The sequence below is a fragment of the Paroedura picta genome, chromosome 2 (genome assembly GCF_049243985.1).
Source record: "Paroedura picta isolate Pp20150507F chromosome 2, Ppicta_v3.0, whole genome shotgun sequence".
NCBI classification, from domain to species: domain Eukaryota; kingdom Metazoa; phylum Chordata; class Lepidosauria; order Squamata; family Gekkonidae; genus Paroedura; species Paroedura picta.
Genome location: NC_135370.1, coordinates 59614732 through 59631076, shown reverse-complemented (window position 1 = coordinate 59631076; position 16345 = coordinate 59614732). Strand labels below are relative to the sequence as shown.

General features: G+C 40.2%; 1 protein-coding gene across 3 annotated transcripts in view; it reads right to left on the bottom strand.

Annotated features, from left to right (window-relative positions):
- DPP10 (dipeptidyl peptidase like 10) overlaps positions 1 to 16345 on the bottom strand; it is a 950123-nt gene that overhangs the window by 706870 nt on the left and 226908 nt on the right. The gene's annotated exons all lie outside the window — the stretch shown is intronic.

The following is a 16345-nucleotide window of genomic DNA, read 5'->3' as shown; positions in this document are numbered from 1 at the left end:
ACAGACAATTCCTAGAACTACCGTTTGTTACTATAAGGTTTTACCTGGAAGTGATGTAGCAATGTTGGTGTTATGGTACCCACCTTCAATATCCCTGCCCACAGCCATCCGGTTGGTTGCTTAACTTGGCCTGGCAATCTTAAAATAGTTATTGTTGGTGTTCATCCAGTTGTATCTTTGATCTGATCCTTCTGGGTTGTCTTCTTATATCTATCTTTCTATCCATGTTATATGCTAAAATAAAATGATCTACAGTAAATACTGCATTGGTGAAATAATTACACCAGAAAACACAGGCTGCTTTCTAAAAATGAGTTAGCCAAATAATTCAATTCTGATTTCTTTGTTCTTTACCATTGTCCTTTTAATTCAAAGGGCAACATGTGTAATTATTGATATTTGAATAAAGTACGCAACAAAAGCCATTAGTCTGTCATTTCCGAGCTTCTAAACCACTTTAATGGGTTTAGATTAAGATGAGAAAAAAGGCCTTTACAGGGACCAGAAAGTAATGCATCTCTAAAAGGAGAAATTTAAAGGCATTATAAGTTCCTTTTGACCTTACTGATATTCAAGGTTAAAATATAGATTTCTTATACACGACTACTAAGATCTGGATTCAACTTTATGGTTCAGGCATAATGACAAATAATTTTTTCCTATGTGAACAAGCTTGGGTCTCTCTCTCTCTCTCTCTCTCTCTCTCTCTCTTCCCCTAATGCATGGAAGCCTAATAAGAGACTCTCAAAGCAAGCCTTATATTGACCCATTATGCATGGCCGCCGAAACGGCGATTTCGGGTAACATGGAAAACGAGGAGGGGGAAGAAGCGAAGCAAACCGCTTACGCACAGGGCGGGATGCAACTGCGGCAAAACTCAGTGTAACGCAGCGACTCCGGCGCCGCTTCTGGTTGTGCCCTGGTCGCCCGGAAGCTCCGCTTTCTTCCGCGTTTCGCTAACGCGGCTTTTTCGACGGCCTGCACCGAATCTGCAGCCGGTTGCAGTCGGCACTGTGCGTTATCGGTGATTTTAGGCGACGCCATTCCACCCCGAATGCGGACCTTCCCCTCCGTGCATAATGGGCCATTGTCATTCCATCAGAACCACAACTACAGTTTGATTTCTTTCAAGCAAACCAGAACTCAAAACAAATTTAAGCAGAGAACAAAACAGGTACTGGTAAGATCCGTGTGGATATAATGGAGCTCAGGGATACGTAACCTTGGTGAAAACCATGAGGCACCACTTAGAAAATGACAAAGGATTCCTCAGAGCTACTGCGTCTGGCAAGGCCTGGGGCAAACACGACCTTTGGGTTGACCAAATCTACCTAAATCTGGGGGATTGGAACAAGTGACTTGTAAAGGCCAAGTTCAACATAGCTGTACTGCAAATTGAACATGGGTTACACATAGGCCTATTATGCACGGCCACTGAAACGGCAGCATGGAGAACGCAGAGGAGGAAGAAGCGAAGCAAACCGCTTATGCATGGGACGGAATGCAATGGCGGCAAAACCCAGAGTATCCGATTATGCACGCAGCTACTCCGGAGCCGCTTCTGGTTGCACCCTGGTCCCGGGAATCTCCACTTTCTTCCGCATCTCGCTAACGCGGCTTTTTCGGCGGCATACTTTGACTCTGTGCCCGGTTGCCGCCTGCAGCATGCATAATTGGTGATTTTAGCTGCCACCATTCCAGCCAGAATGCGGACCTTCCACTCTGTGCATAATGGGCCATAGAGAAGTATTAATCTGAGAGAATATACTTCAGCCATATAAATCCCTGCTGAAAGGGAAAGAACTAACTGCAGCATCCTAAGAATGTACAATCAAAAATTTGTCCCAGACAGATTCTGCATGAAGATGGCCGTGCTTTACTACCACCAGGAGTTTGCAATGGGGCCATTAGCTCCACCATTTCCTGGGTCCTCACAGGGGACAATTTTCCCCACCGTACCCAGTCAGCCCTGGATTATTGCTTCCACATGTAGCAGCCAAGGCAAAGGGGTCCCACTACACTCCACAGTGGCAGGTGTGTGTGTGTGTTTTTTTCTTTGCAGGAATGTGAGCTTGCATGACAATGCAATCCCACCTTCCTGCAAAGAAAAAAATGCCCAGTCAGCCCTTTGTCACTGCAAAGTACCACAGATCTGACTGGGCCATTTTTTGTCTCTTAAAAGATGCTGTAGAAGGGTGAGGAGCCAGGTCTGAGAGGCCCAACTCTTCCCTATCCACACAGGCCAGGCCTGTGATAGGCCCCGTTGATATCCGGGGCAGAAAAGGGAATATGAAAATATCCACATTCCTTTGGCCTGGGGCAAAAGAGGCCCTAAAGCATGCCAGGCCCAGGCTGGCACCAACATCATGTGGAACCAGGGATTAGCCATGTTGTCTTACGAGCACACAACCTTTCTACAGCTTTTAGCAGGTTTGTTTGTTTTTGATCCATAGCCAATGCCTGAAATAGTCTTCAATAAAAAATGAACCTCTGAAGCCATTTGTTTATGGAAGACACCATACACACAAGGGAGCATGGTACAAGCTCTATAGGCATGCTGGAAGATGTGTTGTCCTAAGGTTCTTTCATAATGTAATTAAATTTTTATCTGGAAACTGCCAACCCTGTAATCACAAAACAGGCCATTGCAGCATCCATATTAGATTACTATTCTGTCCTGGTCTAGGTCTGTTGGGGGTGCAAACAAAATATAGATCAAAGCAAGACTCACTGTTATTGATTTTGGAGATTTACTTTTTCAGCTTGTCATTGCACTGCTTAAATTACTAGGTGATTTGAAATTAATATGGCAACTTTTAACAAATGCTAGTCCTAATCTTGTGAGGCGCCAGATACTGCAGGTTGTACGCTGTGAATTCTGTACTTTCAAAGTGATTTCCAAACTTCTTTTAGGCACCCAGACCTTCAAGCCCATTTATCAACATGAACGCAGGAAATGTAAAAAGCAACAGACTTAGCCTTGCTCATAGAGTCAAGCCCACATCGATCATTTCAGCACAGCTTAGGTGACAATGTCTTATAGGGACACAGTCCCAGATACTTCATAATATATCATAGTAAAATACAGCTACACAGGGAGCAGTACATTTTGAAAAATACCACTATAAATTTTTAAATAACTTCAGTAACTCTATCCCATTCCAAACAGAATTTAGAACATTTGTTGAAAATATACGAAATATAAGAATTTTATCATTACTTGATACAAATGTTAGTTAATGTATGTTAATTGCCATCAGATTACTTCCAACATATGGAGACCTTTTGACTTCCCAAATATCCTATTGTTTCTCTGGTCTTGCAAACTGAAGGCCATGGCTTCCTTGATTCATCTCATAAAGGTTGTCTTATTATTGTCTTTCCCAATGACTCTTGTCTTCTCTTAATACGAACAAAGCACATCACCCACAGTTAAGTCATTTTGGCTCTAGGGAAGAGTTTGGGCCTGATTTGATTTAGAACCCACTTATTTCCCTTTTGGCGGTCCACAGTATCTGTAAAACTCTTCTCTATTTCTAATGAATGACCTTTTTTCAAGTCACCTTTCTTCATTGTCCAGCTTTCACATTCTTACACAATGCTGAGGAATATTATGGCATAATGTCTGATAGGGGCAAACATTTAATATACCAAATCTTATTATTGAAGTTTTCCCCCTGAATACAATCTGCCACAACTAGAACACTGATTACATTTGATAATTACTAACTTAAAGTTAGTAACATTAAGGGCAAGTGACACCAAATGTGCAGTTATTGCACCCACCTCCCCTCCTCCCATCTTCCACCAGTGGTCACAGGGGGTGGCGGCCTGGCAACCCTGCTTACTGCCCACTTAGAAGGTCCTGGCTGAACACTTCTGACTTGAATTACTGGACAGTTTATAGCATGAGTTTCTGTTCTGAATCTTTAACAAGCCTCCAGAAAAGGTTGGGCAAGCTATGATGCAAGGGGCTTCTTCCATCCCCATCTTCCATCCTCACTTCTGTTTTGGCCTGCTTTCTAAACTTTGTCTGCCAGGATCTCAGTGTCCTGACTGATAGCATTCTTAGCCTTCTGTGTTTTCTTGCTGTATCCCAATTACCTCTATGCCTGCCTAGTCTAGTTACCAGGAACTGAATTTTAAAACAAAAATGTTTCTCATTTCCTTTTGTTGTTTTTGTTTTCTGTACAGCTAAGGTTGCAATGATAAAAGCTAGATGTTGAGGACTAGTAAGGTTTGGTTGGTCATAGAAGCATAAAAGGTGTTCATTCTAGTGCCAAACCCATTGGTCAGAACAGTGAAGGGGCAAGAGATTTTTATAGGTTATATATTGCCATGATATAGTAAAGGATTCTATTTCCCACTGACATGTTCACATATTAATATTTTTCAATAGCTGCAATATCAAGGAATTATATTCCTGTATCAAATCACCATTAAAACATCATAGACAGACCTTATTCTTCTAGACCAAACTGTCAATAATATACTATTTTATGTATTAATTTCCTTTGTCCTCAAGGCAGCATGCACTGTCATCCTCACTACAACACAGTTTCTTAGACTAATAACAGCATGGCTGGCTCACCTAACAGGTTTACATGTCAGAGTGGGAATTTGTCTAATCGTAGCCCAACACTCTAACCACTACACCATACTAGCTTTCTATTTAAATCTCAAAAGGACTTTTAAGGGTCTTTCTGAAATAATTAGAAGAACCTCCCTTTTCCCTAGCTATCAGTCATGCAGAATAACCTTAGCTGCTAAATTTCAGAATGTTAAACTTCAACTCTCAATTGCCAAGTCTGATGATTTCCATGACTTCCATACCAAAAGAACATTTAATTTAGAAACCCAAACTGGATTCAAATGAGAACTTCATTCATTTAATTAATATAAGGAACCTACGAGATTTCTTGAAATGTAGATACTATTCAAGTTTCTCCATCACCAACAGTCCAGTTCTACCTCCTCATATACCTTGATGGTCTCTTAAGAATGTTCCCAGCAATGCCAACAAGTGCTTGATTTATTATTATTATTTCAATTTATTTCCCGTCACTCCCAAGAATATCCATTTAGTCCATTTAGTCCAATTTCTGAAGTATGGTTGGATATTTTAAATGTTTTCAAGAAAGGAGATTTTTAAATAAAGGTGAGAAACAAAAGGGTTTGAGGGATAACTGGGATGACAGCAGAATGCTCAGATGCTATTCACAAGCTGAGAAATAATTGCTAGGAAACAACTGGAGTAGTAACTACTAATTGTAACTAAGATTGTATAGGTTATATCAGGGTTGGACCTCTTGATCACTTTCTCCCTTTTATCTCCACGGCTAGATATGTAGAGCAGTCTATAGCCTACTTGTCTGTTGGAGAAACATCCCCAACTTTGATGAGTGGAGTTTTAGAATACAGATCAATGCATCTGAACAATAGTTCTATACCATTAAAAATTCTGAATTCCTCCTTCAGATGAAGCACACAACTGCAATTTTGTTGACTTTATGATGACAGCAGACAAACAATACCTTCCAACAGGACTGTATTTCTTGACTGAGTGGACAGTCAAAGACAACTAGTCAATAGCAAATATGTTCAAGCTGCAGTGTAGCAAAGTCTGCAGTTGAGATAGGTTACATGGATTTGAAGAAGAAATTAGATTAAGTTATTCTCCATGACCTATACAATATTAATCACTGTTTAGATTATTTCACAGAAAATAAATGTGTTTTTAATTTAATATTTAATATTTAATTATTTGGTTTCTATTCCACCCTCCCAGTGGTAAAGTGATAATACTGAACTTCTGGGGATATTCCTCTGCAAAGGAATAACTAAAAGGGAAAGTTTATTGTTTTAACAATGCTATGCAAACTTATACCACCTATAAGGATCTGCAGCAAAACACAGCTCTCAAAATGCAATTCGTGCACTCTGGCAAACTGCTATCAACTCCCTCAAAATCATTTATGTGAAAATAAAGGCATCAAATGTTTAAGACTCACATGCCACCACAAATCAAACTCATATATGAAGGCGAAAGATATCCTGGCATTTTTAAACCTTTTAATGAGCTCCTCCAAGTGCAGCCATTATCAACTCACAATTGGACTTTACAGCTGCAGCAGAGACATCACATACAAAACGCTGCATTGCTCTCATTCTGAACAGCCCTTGGGTCTCTCCCATAATTCTTTCATTTTTCTGGGGGAGAGCTTTCTCATCTCCATGCAATATTAAATTAGGACCCTATTTTTTCCCCTATCTCTGAGCTCAGACTCCCATAAACTTGCATGTAAAGGTTGCTTAATTCACTAACTCTGTAATGTAGTTTGAAAAAGAATGGAGTATCAGTCTCTGACTCTGTATTTCTGGTGACCAGAAGGCCCTTTAGTGAAAGAGTGAGATAAGAAGGGTACCATATTTTACATTATTTTCAGGGGAACATAACACTTGTATACATTATTATTAACTTGTTCTAAACTACAAAGTGGGGAGTCTGATGGGGAGGAATAAACAACAACAGCTGTTGCTGTGTTTTCCTGCACTTTTTCACAGCTGTTTGGTTCCTCTTGTTGTGAGGAATTTCAGTTCCCAGCATTCCAAGGGTCCAACCTGGTGTCCGTTACTGGAATTGGCATAATCCGTAGATCATTTTCAGAAACAAGACAAGCACAGACTCTTTTATTTGTCATTTACTTTCTTACTTAGACTCCAGGCAGATTACACCATTTAAAAACAAGGTTTAATGCAAAATCGGAATAAATAATACCAATCATGAAAAGCATATCAACCTAACCACCATTCTGCCACAGATGTGGAAGAGGAAGAAACTAAAAGCTTGTTTGCACGTATGGAGAAAGAAATGGATCACGCATCATCGTAAGAAGTACTGATAATCATAGGTGTCTTAAGCGAGGGGGGAAGGAGAATCAAATAGTGTCAGAAAACTCAGGCTAGGAATACAGAATAAAGCAGGAGAGCAACTGATAGGATTCTGTGTTTATTGAGAATTAGGGTGTGCATTCGTCTAATCTTAGTTTAAAAAGAGAGACTGAGACTGGGAGGATCCTTAATTCACATGGTTGCCATAAATTGAAAATGACATGATAAAACTTAATACACACAAAAGGACAATGCAACACACAAATTAAAATGGGTAGACATGTCTCTGCTGTCTCTCTGCTTCACCGCCTAACCTAAATAGCAATCCCATAACCACTCACCCATCCTTACTTTCTGCTACTCTATCTTCTAACCTCATCCTCCATGCTCAAGGCTGAAGTCCTTGCTAAATCTTCAAAAATTATTTGAACCAAAGCATGAGAAGGTACAAACTGAATTCATCTAAAGTACATATAAACTTTAAGACATAAAAATAGCCATGTGAACCAGCCCACAGACAAATCTAATGGTTACATATAAAGCTTTCTTGTAAGAAAATTGCTACAGTAGCCGAATGCACAAGCATTGAACTTGGAAAACAAATAATCTAGTATTAGAACATAATAAACCTCAAAATAGTATCTCATAAGAATCTTATGGAAAGTGAAATATACTACCATATCCTTTAGGCTTCCACCTCCCCCCCCCCCCTAAAAATAAAAACAATCCTAATATCAACATTTCTCAGTCATAACAATTATTTGTGAATGGAAAATTCAGCCATGATTATATTCCAAGGAACAACTGACCTTAAATAAGGCTTATTATAACTTTCAAATACATTTGGTGCCTACCTGCTTGAAAGTACCCTTTTTGAACCGTATCATTAATCTAAAAACTATTAATGTCTATTGCAAAGCTCACAGAGCATGTAGTTCAATCCTAGTATAGGTAATTGCATATGTGCCAACTATACATCCTTCAGAACATGCAATTCTGAAGTCATAGGTAACATTTCAGAATAATTATATCCAGCTATGAGTTAGAAATAGTCAAGTTTCACACTGGCAGATGGCATGCATATGAAAACCTGAGCCCAGAATTACACTTTGTGGGTCTTAAACGTGCCACTTTGGTCTATAGAAAAATTATTTAGTGTTATGAGGGCCTGCTCTTGCATGAGGAATCATCCACTAATCCAGGACATCATATATATGGACATTATACTATCAACAGGAACATTTACATGTGGCTAAATGCTAAATACAGGATTTACAAGTTGGGGCAGGAAGTTCAATATGTTGCAGTATCGATTTCTAGAAGATCAGGTATACCATATCATTTGGAAATAGACATACTGGAAGTGAGCCATCCGCTCAAGTTATTTACAGGAAGTTTTTTTACTTCCTCTGTGCGTCCCTTCCTCAGCTAGTTTTACATGCTGTTTCTTTTTCTGTATCCCTTTGTAAAGGATCCACTGAGTCATCTTGAGGCAATCTATAAAATATTGGAGAGCTTTATAACATTTTTGAAGCAGTAACCCCCCCCCCCATTTTTATATTTATCAACACTTTAGATACATTCCAGACTTTTACAATCTTTTCCTCATGTACGTAGTTTTTTTAGCTCTGTAAGTGCTGGGGAACACAATTTAGTAACAATGTTCTTAAAATAAAAACCTATAATGATGTCCCCACGTGTCTATAAATCTTCCAATCTTTCCCACTATGTTTGCATAGTATGACCAAAAAAGTGGTATTGAAAAGCTGACAGAAAAACGACCCAGTTTATACAATATCCTTCTTAAGCTGATAACCATTCAGCTGTAGCCTATATGGCACCAGTGTCATACATATTCCTACTGGTTGGGAGGTATTTCCTTAGCATAAATGTCCATGTATCTTATGATGAGGTTTAGTATAGACCAGTGGTCCACAACCTTTTTCAGGCTGCGGACCGGTGGGGGGGAGGGCGATCTGGGCGCTGCGCATGCATGGCAGCCCATGCGCGGACCTGCATGCGCGTTTGTGCTGGCGGCTGCACTTCCCTCTCCCCCCTCCCCCAGCAAAAAGAAGCTTGCTGGGATGCAAGCTAATCGGCTGCTTTGGCAGCCGATTTGCTTGCGGCCTGGGAAGTTTCTCACTGCGGGGGGGGGAGAGGGAGCCATGGCCCGGTGCCAAGGACTTCGCTGCCTGGCACCTGTCCACGGCCCTGTGGTTGGGGACCACTGGTATAGACCATCCAAGGTAGCTGGAAGCAAGTCAAAAAGAAGGACTAATTGATTTGAACCAATTGGGAAGCTGAAACATTCTCCAATATCGGACTTACGGTGAAATGGAACTTCCCTACCACCTCCCTCCCACTACAGAGCAATACGATCCATGAAATCCTGATCTGGAGGGATAGGGGACCCTAAGAAATGACATGAGGAGGATCTGCATCAATTGCTAGAAATGGCTGCTTTTGTCTGGATCTAGCCCAGAGAGTTACCACTGAGATACAGATGTACGCTTAGGCAGTCCAAGAGCGGGATGTTTTATGTGTTTAATTTTCTTGCCTTTTCTTAACATATGCTGCTGGACACTATGTAATATTAAGGCTTTTCTCTCATAGCGGGAAAAAAACAACTGAAAATCCTTTATGCAATATTAAAGTACACTTGTAAGGCAGTGACAATGAGTGGTAGGAGAAAAGCCTAATTACTCAAGGCTGAAAGCCTCAGCAGGGAATTGGGTAACTGTTGGGACAAAGAGTACATTAAAGTCTAGATAAAAGTATTAGCATGCTAATGAATCAGGCAGTATTTCCCTTAGATATCAGTAGCTCTTATTAGTGGTTTGTTACATTCATAGTGTGGTATATGGAATAATTCTTAATGGACCAAGCTATCAGATTACCTCTCAGAAACCAACATCAGTTGTTTCAGTGTTCACTGTTTCAGTAATGGTCTTGTCAGTTTATTTTTAAAAGTGGCAGGAATTTGGAGTAACCTCCAAACAAACAGAATCATGCTAACAAAACAGAATCATGGAATTATGAGATATGCACACAGAGATAGACCCATACACATGCTTGACCACAAAAAGATACCATGTCAGAATAAAAGAACGTAGCATCTTAAGTGCTCACTGGGTTTTTAAGACATCTCTGTAATTTTTTAAAATACAACTGAACTGCACCACCCACCGTCATGTAAGGCACTGTTCCATGTAACAGAAAGGTGAGACTCCAGGATAAATGTACATCTTTTTCAAACCGTAGGAACTAAAAAGAAATCCATTGTCAGCAGCATGCAAGAAGTGTTTCCAATTTAATGTAAGAAATATTAATCTGGGGAATTTTTAGCTTTCATGAAAATAAATTCTAGGTTCAAATATCTGAAATTTGTATTCATGAAACAGCTTTCATCAATACACCAGACTAGTGCTACTCACTCTAGGGGCTATGGAGAGTCACATTCACAATGGCCATCCATCAAAATGGCCACATTTATTTCTGCCCCTTCCAATGCTATTACCTCAGGTTGTTCCACTCCTTTAGCAGCAACTATTTCAAGATGGGAGCCAGCCACAGTCCCTTCTGGGACAGGGCCTTGCCCTCATTCCTTGATTCTTTGGCATCAAGCTCTTTTTTAAAAACTCGAGGACCCAACATTTATTGAAATCCTATTTTTTCATCCACTTATAACTAAGTTCCAAAATATTTGACAATGCTGAAGAGTTATGATTGAGTGGAAATATACATACCTATACAGCATTTGAGCATTAAGAGCTTATAAAATATTTCTGCCTAGTAGTTTCAGTTCTGGTCATAAGAGTATGATGTTCACAGCCCTGAGCTGTCAAAATTGGTGGTTGATTGCTGTCCAGATCTGGTTCAAGGTTTTGGTTTTAACCTTTAAGGCCTCACGCGGGTTGGGACCCACATACCTGAGGGACCGCCTATCGCCCTATGCCCCCCACAGGGCTTTAAGTAGTAGTAGTAGTAGTAGTAGTAGTAGTAGTAGTAGTAGTAGTAGTAGTAGTAGTAGTAGTAGTAGTAGTAGTAGTAGTAGTAGTAGTAGTAGTAGTAGTAACAACAATAATAAACAACCCAGGAGCGTGGTATATTAATTAATTTAATTAATTAAAATAATAATAATAGATATGATTTCATCCACTGAACAGTGTTGCAAAAGCAGCAAACTATTACACTACCAGCAATTCAAATGAGAGATTCATCTTTTCATCTACCTATACAATGGTACAGAATTCAAATAATTTTCCTTCTCTGCTCTCATTAGAAGCAATGTTTGTACAACAACTAAGGAAGCTAGATTTCCAGAAACCAGCCAGGTACAGATCTTGATTTTCAGGAATCCACCAACTACAAACTACAGAACTCACCTAAATGGCAGCTTCTGCATTCCTGGTCTATAGCTACAGCAAAGCAATGTCCCTACTGACATTTCTACTGGTAGAATGATAAACCAACTGAGTTCACTACTATATATTTTGACTAGATATTAAGCCCGCTGTGGCCAAAATAAAGTGGGTGCTAGCATGGTGGGTAGGTGGAGGGATGGGGGGAAGGAAGGAGGAAAGGGAGAAAGAGAGACAGAAAGAAAGACAGAAAGAAAGGGAGGAAGAGAGAGACAGAAGAAGAGGGAGAGAAACAGGTATTGAGAAAGAGGCAGATAGGAGAGAGAGAGAGAGGGAGGAAGGAAGGAAGGAAGGAAGGAAGGAAGGAAGGAAGGAAGGAAGGAAGGAAGGAAGGAAGGAAGGAAGGAAGGATAAAGGGAATGCTGGGAAGAAGGCAGGAACGGAGTCAGGTAGGTGGCATGAAAGGGGACTTACTTTGTGGCCTTCTGACGGGCGCAGGGGCAGGTCCGGCTGCCCGAGGGCCCAGCAGAAGGCTCGGGACAGCGGCAGCGGGCTTTGCGGCCTACTGGCGAGCCCAGGGGCAGGCTCGGCTGCCTGAGGGCCCAGCAGAAGGCTCAGGACGGTGGCGGCGGGCTATGCGGCCTTCTGCCAGGCCCAGCGGCAGGTGAGCCTGTCCCAGGGTCCGGCAGAAGGCTCCCTGGGCGAGGGGAAGCTGGCCGAAGGACTTACCGCTGGAGAAGGCTTCTTCCTCTGAGCTGCAACTCCCCGGCCAGCCCAGGCAAGCCTTCGCGGGGCTTCCCATTGGCTGCTTGGCCCTCAAGTGACACCCGGAGGGCCCAATCAGGAGCCACAAAGCTTTTCTCCCGGACAGAGCCTGCCCTATCTCCTCCCCTTTAGCCCTTACTCCTTTATTTTATCCACTCCGCAGGAGCAGTTAAAGATAATGGTGATTGGCCAAGATCAAAATGGGTTTGAATTCCTCACATGTTTAGACTTCCAGAGTCTGAAACCCTGAACATCCAACTGTTCTAGAAATATCTGAATATCAAGCAGCTACAAGAACCATTGAGGATCCCATACAGAAGAGTCAGAGTCATTTGTTTAAAAAATCCGAATAAGGAGACTTGTAGCTTCTATCTTCCAAACAGGTACCCTGCTCCTTAAACTATCCTTAGTAAAATCCTTAGTAAAATGACTGCACATCTACGCCAGACAAGTACCCAGTCACTTCTGTGTGGACCATCAACCCACATTCTATATGGAGTAGTTTAAAAATCAAAAGACACACAAAAGTTGTCACAAAATCATAAGCAAGTCCTTAGCATGTTGTCATTTCTACCAGGCAAATTTAACAGTGAAAATCAGAAGGAAAATGATATCGTTGTGCAGATTATATTCACAACTTCTTGGATTTTTTCACAGTTGTGGTCAAGAGATGAATAGTTGTTGAATTTAGCAAGACCAAATGGCTCAATTTTTTGAAACAACACAAGCACAGCTTTAGCAGCTCTCTCCTTTGTGACACAAAGTTTTCATTTTGCTATTAGTAAAGCATAGCTGTTCAGGATAGTGGTGAAATTCTGCCACAGGATCTAATTTACTTGCAGCGTTACAAGATGAGCCAACAGTGTAAAGAATAGAAACAAGCTTTTTGCCCAAGGGGTAGCTTCTGAAGTCAAGGTTGTAATGAAAGAGAAATAAGGGAAGCATTTAGCATTCCCAGCCAGGCCCTAAAAAGTTTTTTGGTTTGTTTTTTTTTTTACAGATCTAAGTGAAAAATCATTATTCAGAGACCTGCTTGGTGGGAAGATTTGTAAGTGTCTCAGAAAAAGCTGTGAAGTGAAGGGAGTCTTTTATTAGGAAACGGGGGTTTTATGTAAAGAAAACTTAAAAATTTATGAGTCTTCTTCACTCCATTTAAAAAAATAAGGAGCTCTTAGAACCCTAGAATTATGACACATATATTAAAAGGACAGAAAATCCTCTTTAAAAAAAAGTGATTTATTTTTATTTTACGTATGTAGAGCCATACACCTTGCTAGACAAGTAAAAAAAAATCAGTAGTTAGAAAATGGGTAGATAGACAGACTGACAGGCAGATAGATGTACAGGAACCTATCTTTTACAGATCTAAATCAATGACCCTAACTGGGATAATACCTTCTTACCTTAACTGCAGCTAGCTCTTCCAGGTCTCAGAAAGAATCTCTTTCCCAGCCCTTCTACTGGAAATCCTTGGTGATGGTAGAAGACTGAGGCTGGGACTTCCTGTATGGAAAGCATATATCTCCAGCCAAGTGATTGCCCCTCATACAAGAACAGATTATAAGAAACAACTTCACATATTTTCAGCATTTTTGCTTAAGATAGAACAACACACAGAACTTCATTTTTTTAAATTCACCAAATAAAAATGACAAAAATATACAATATATGCAACAGAATTTTTTTTAATATCCTAGATGTTCACCATCTCTTATTGCTGTCACATAGAATTCATTCCTACCTTGTAGATGACACGTATTCCCTTAAAGTAAGTAAATGCACCCTAACACTTTCGCAAAATACATAACAAAGCCTAGACCATAATCTAAATACAGATTATTCTTCTCTATTTTACTGGAAATATAGATACTAACTGGATCCAAGATCTATTTTCTATAAACAGGAGGTCACTTCCACTCACCAAAAAAGAATGGGATTAAGGATGGCCCACTTCCCCTTCCTATTGTCAACACTCATCATTTTTCATACTGCTGCTGAGGGTCCTTTGGCCCAGGAGACACACTTCTAAGAAGTATACAAGGCTGGAAAGGGGAGCAGGGAAGATCTGTTACTTAAGCAGAGCTTTGGTCATAGCCCTTTTGATCCAACCCAGGGTGTTTCTGTTATGCTGCAACATTCCTGCTATGAAAATTATATCCATAAACATAAGACCTTTAGGAACATGAGAAAACATGCAGTCTGGACCCCACAGGAGAAGAATCCAGGAAGGGATCCAGAAATTGAGGAGAAACATGACCTGAGCTCCAGCTGCCCCACCAGCAACCAAATCGTGATCAGACTTCTGCCCGCCTAGAGTTACTATCCGTCTTGTCATAGGCCTTTCTTCTTGCCATGTCCCTTCACATCCCCAGACCCACATGCTGTTTCTTGTAAACAAATCTGTTGCTGTCACAGTATGTTCAACTTGATTGCTGAAATTTGGTCAGCCCTTTTTCCTCTCATTTCTTTTCCCAGTGAAATTACCACTAAGACAACATGTCACTCAGCAATGGAAGCAGCCTGTATCCTAACTTCATACTTCTGTCAGCCTGCTGCAACCATTTGCTTAGCACTGCAGTATCCTGAAATGTTTTTGAAGCACTTAATACACCTGACATAATAACAAGGAATAGAAAATCAAACCCTTTAGCTTGGATATTGTTATAAAGATGACAGAACACAAATGGGTTTGCATCCAAATACTGTTGAAAATCTGTCCTCTGTTCTACCTGCAGGATATTAACTAGCTTTAGTGTCATTACAATAAGTTTAGTCTTTTCTTTTAGGTATGTAGTCTAATGCATTTAATAACTGGTGCTGTCAGGGAGCCATTAGTCTTGGCTGTAGTGGATACAATATAGGTACCCTCTGCATTGCACATTCTTTACTTAGTCCTTAGTTAGGACTGCAGACTCTTGAGAGCAACTGAAGTTGATTTAAGACTACAAAATGTTCTGAAGAGGGCCAAATGGAGACCATAGGATATGTTTCCTTTCATGTACAAACAGGACATAACTGATCATTTAGGCATCAGAGATGCCATTAAACTCCTGTGGCCAATCATTACAGCCATAATCTTTCATTTCTATCTGCCAGGAACACATACTTTATGCATTCCTCAAATTGAAACATAGCCTGTTTACCCATGAAGGATGTGAAGTCACATTTTCTACATCCTGCTCAGATCTACAAACTGTATAAAGCTTAATTACTTTTAGCACTGTTATTTTTTCTCTTGCTGTCATAACATGGAGATCATTCATTTCATTTCTTTAAAGAAAACAGATTTTAACTATTGCACAGAACAGACAAAGCCTCTAGACTTTGCACCATCATTTACAGCTCAATCCACTGTCGATTTACTTGAAATAAAGTTCCACTGTGTTCAGCAGGAAAAATCCCCAAATAAGTTAGTGCTTCTTTGCATTTTTATACTTCATCAGAATTTTGCAGACTAGGTATTCCACAAGGAAACTCTCAACATTTGTATTGTAAATACATAAAATGTTTGGAAAAGAGAGATTCCATAACATAATCAAGAAAAAAAGCATTGTATAATTGTTCTTTTTCTTTGACAAGAAAAGAGACATTTGTGTAGGCTTCCTCATAATATCAAATAGCTGAACCCCAAGTAAAAAATCACTTCCAATACACACACCTTTCTGTAAAAGACAAGTAGAAAATCAGCAGAATGTTCCCCCTGCCTCCCCCCTCCACAATAATGAACATGTCTATCATCTGTCACACATCTAAGACCTATGGATGTGGTTTAAATGTAGAGTAAGGTGAACACAAAATGATGAGAGAGCTTATTTCACATTGTTTACTGATCAATCCCCACCAGTCAAGACTGTCTACAAAATGACAGGGCCATCAATAAAAACCTCAGCTTTCCACTGCACCTCTTGCTATCCCAGCAACCTGAAACATTTTCAATTAACAAGCCACCAGAAAGCCAACTGTGCTCCATTTCATTTCAGCCTGGCTCACATATCTATGCATACAATTGATCTGGCCTTCAGATTCAACTGATTGACAAGAATCTAGTAGCCCAGTGCCTGGGCATTTTACATGGTACACAGACACATGAAGTGAAAGGAAATAATCAAACAGGTTGCCAGCCCAGTGCTAAGGAGCTCCTTTAACTATTTGTTTTTTCTTTTACTGCATAAACTACTGCCAACCTTGCCAAACATAATAATATTAATTCCCAGTCACTAAAATTCCAAGAAACCTAACTGACCCCTCTACACTAAACTGACCACTGGGAAAGAGAATGCAAGGATCATTCAAACAAATCTAAATGCAAACATTCAAAACTCATCTTG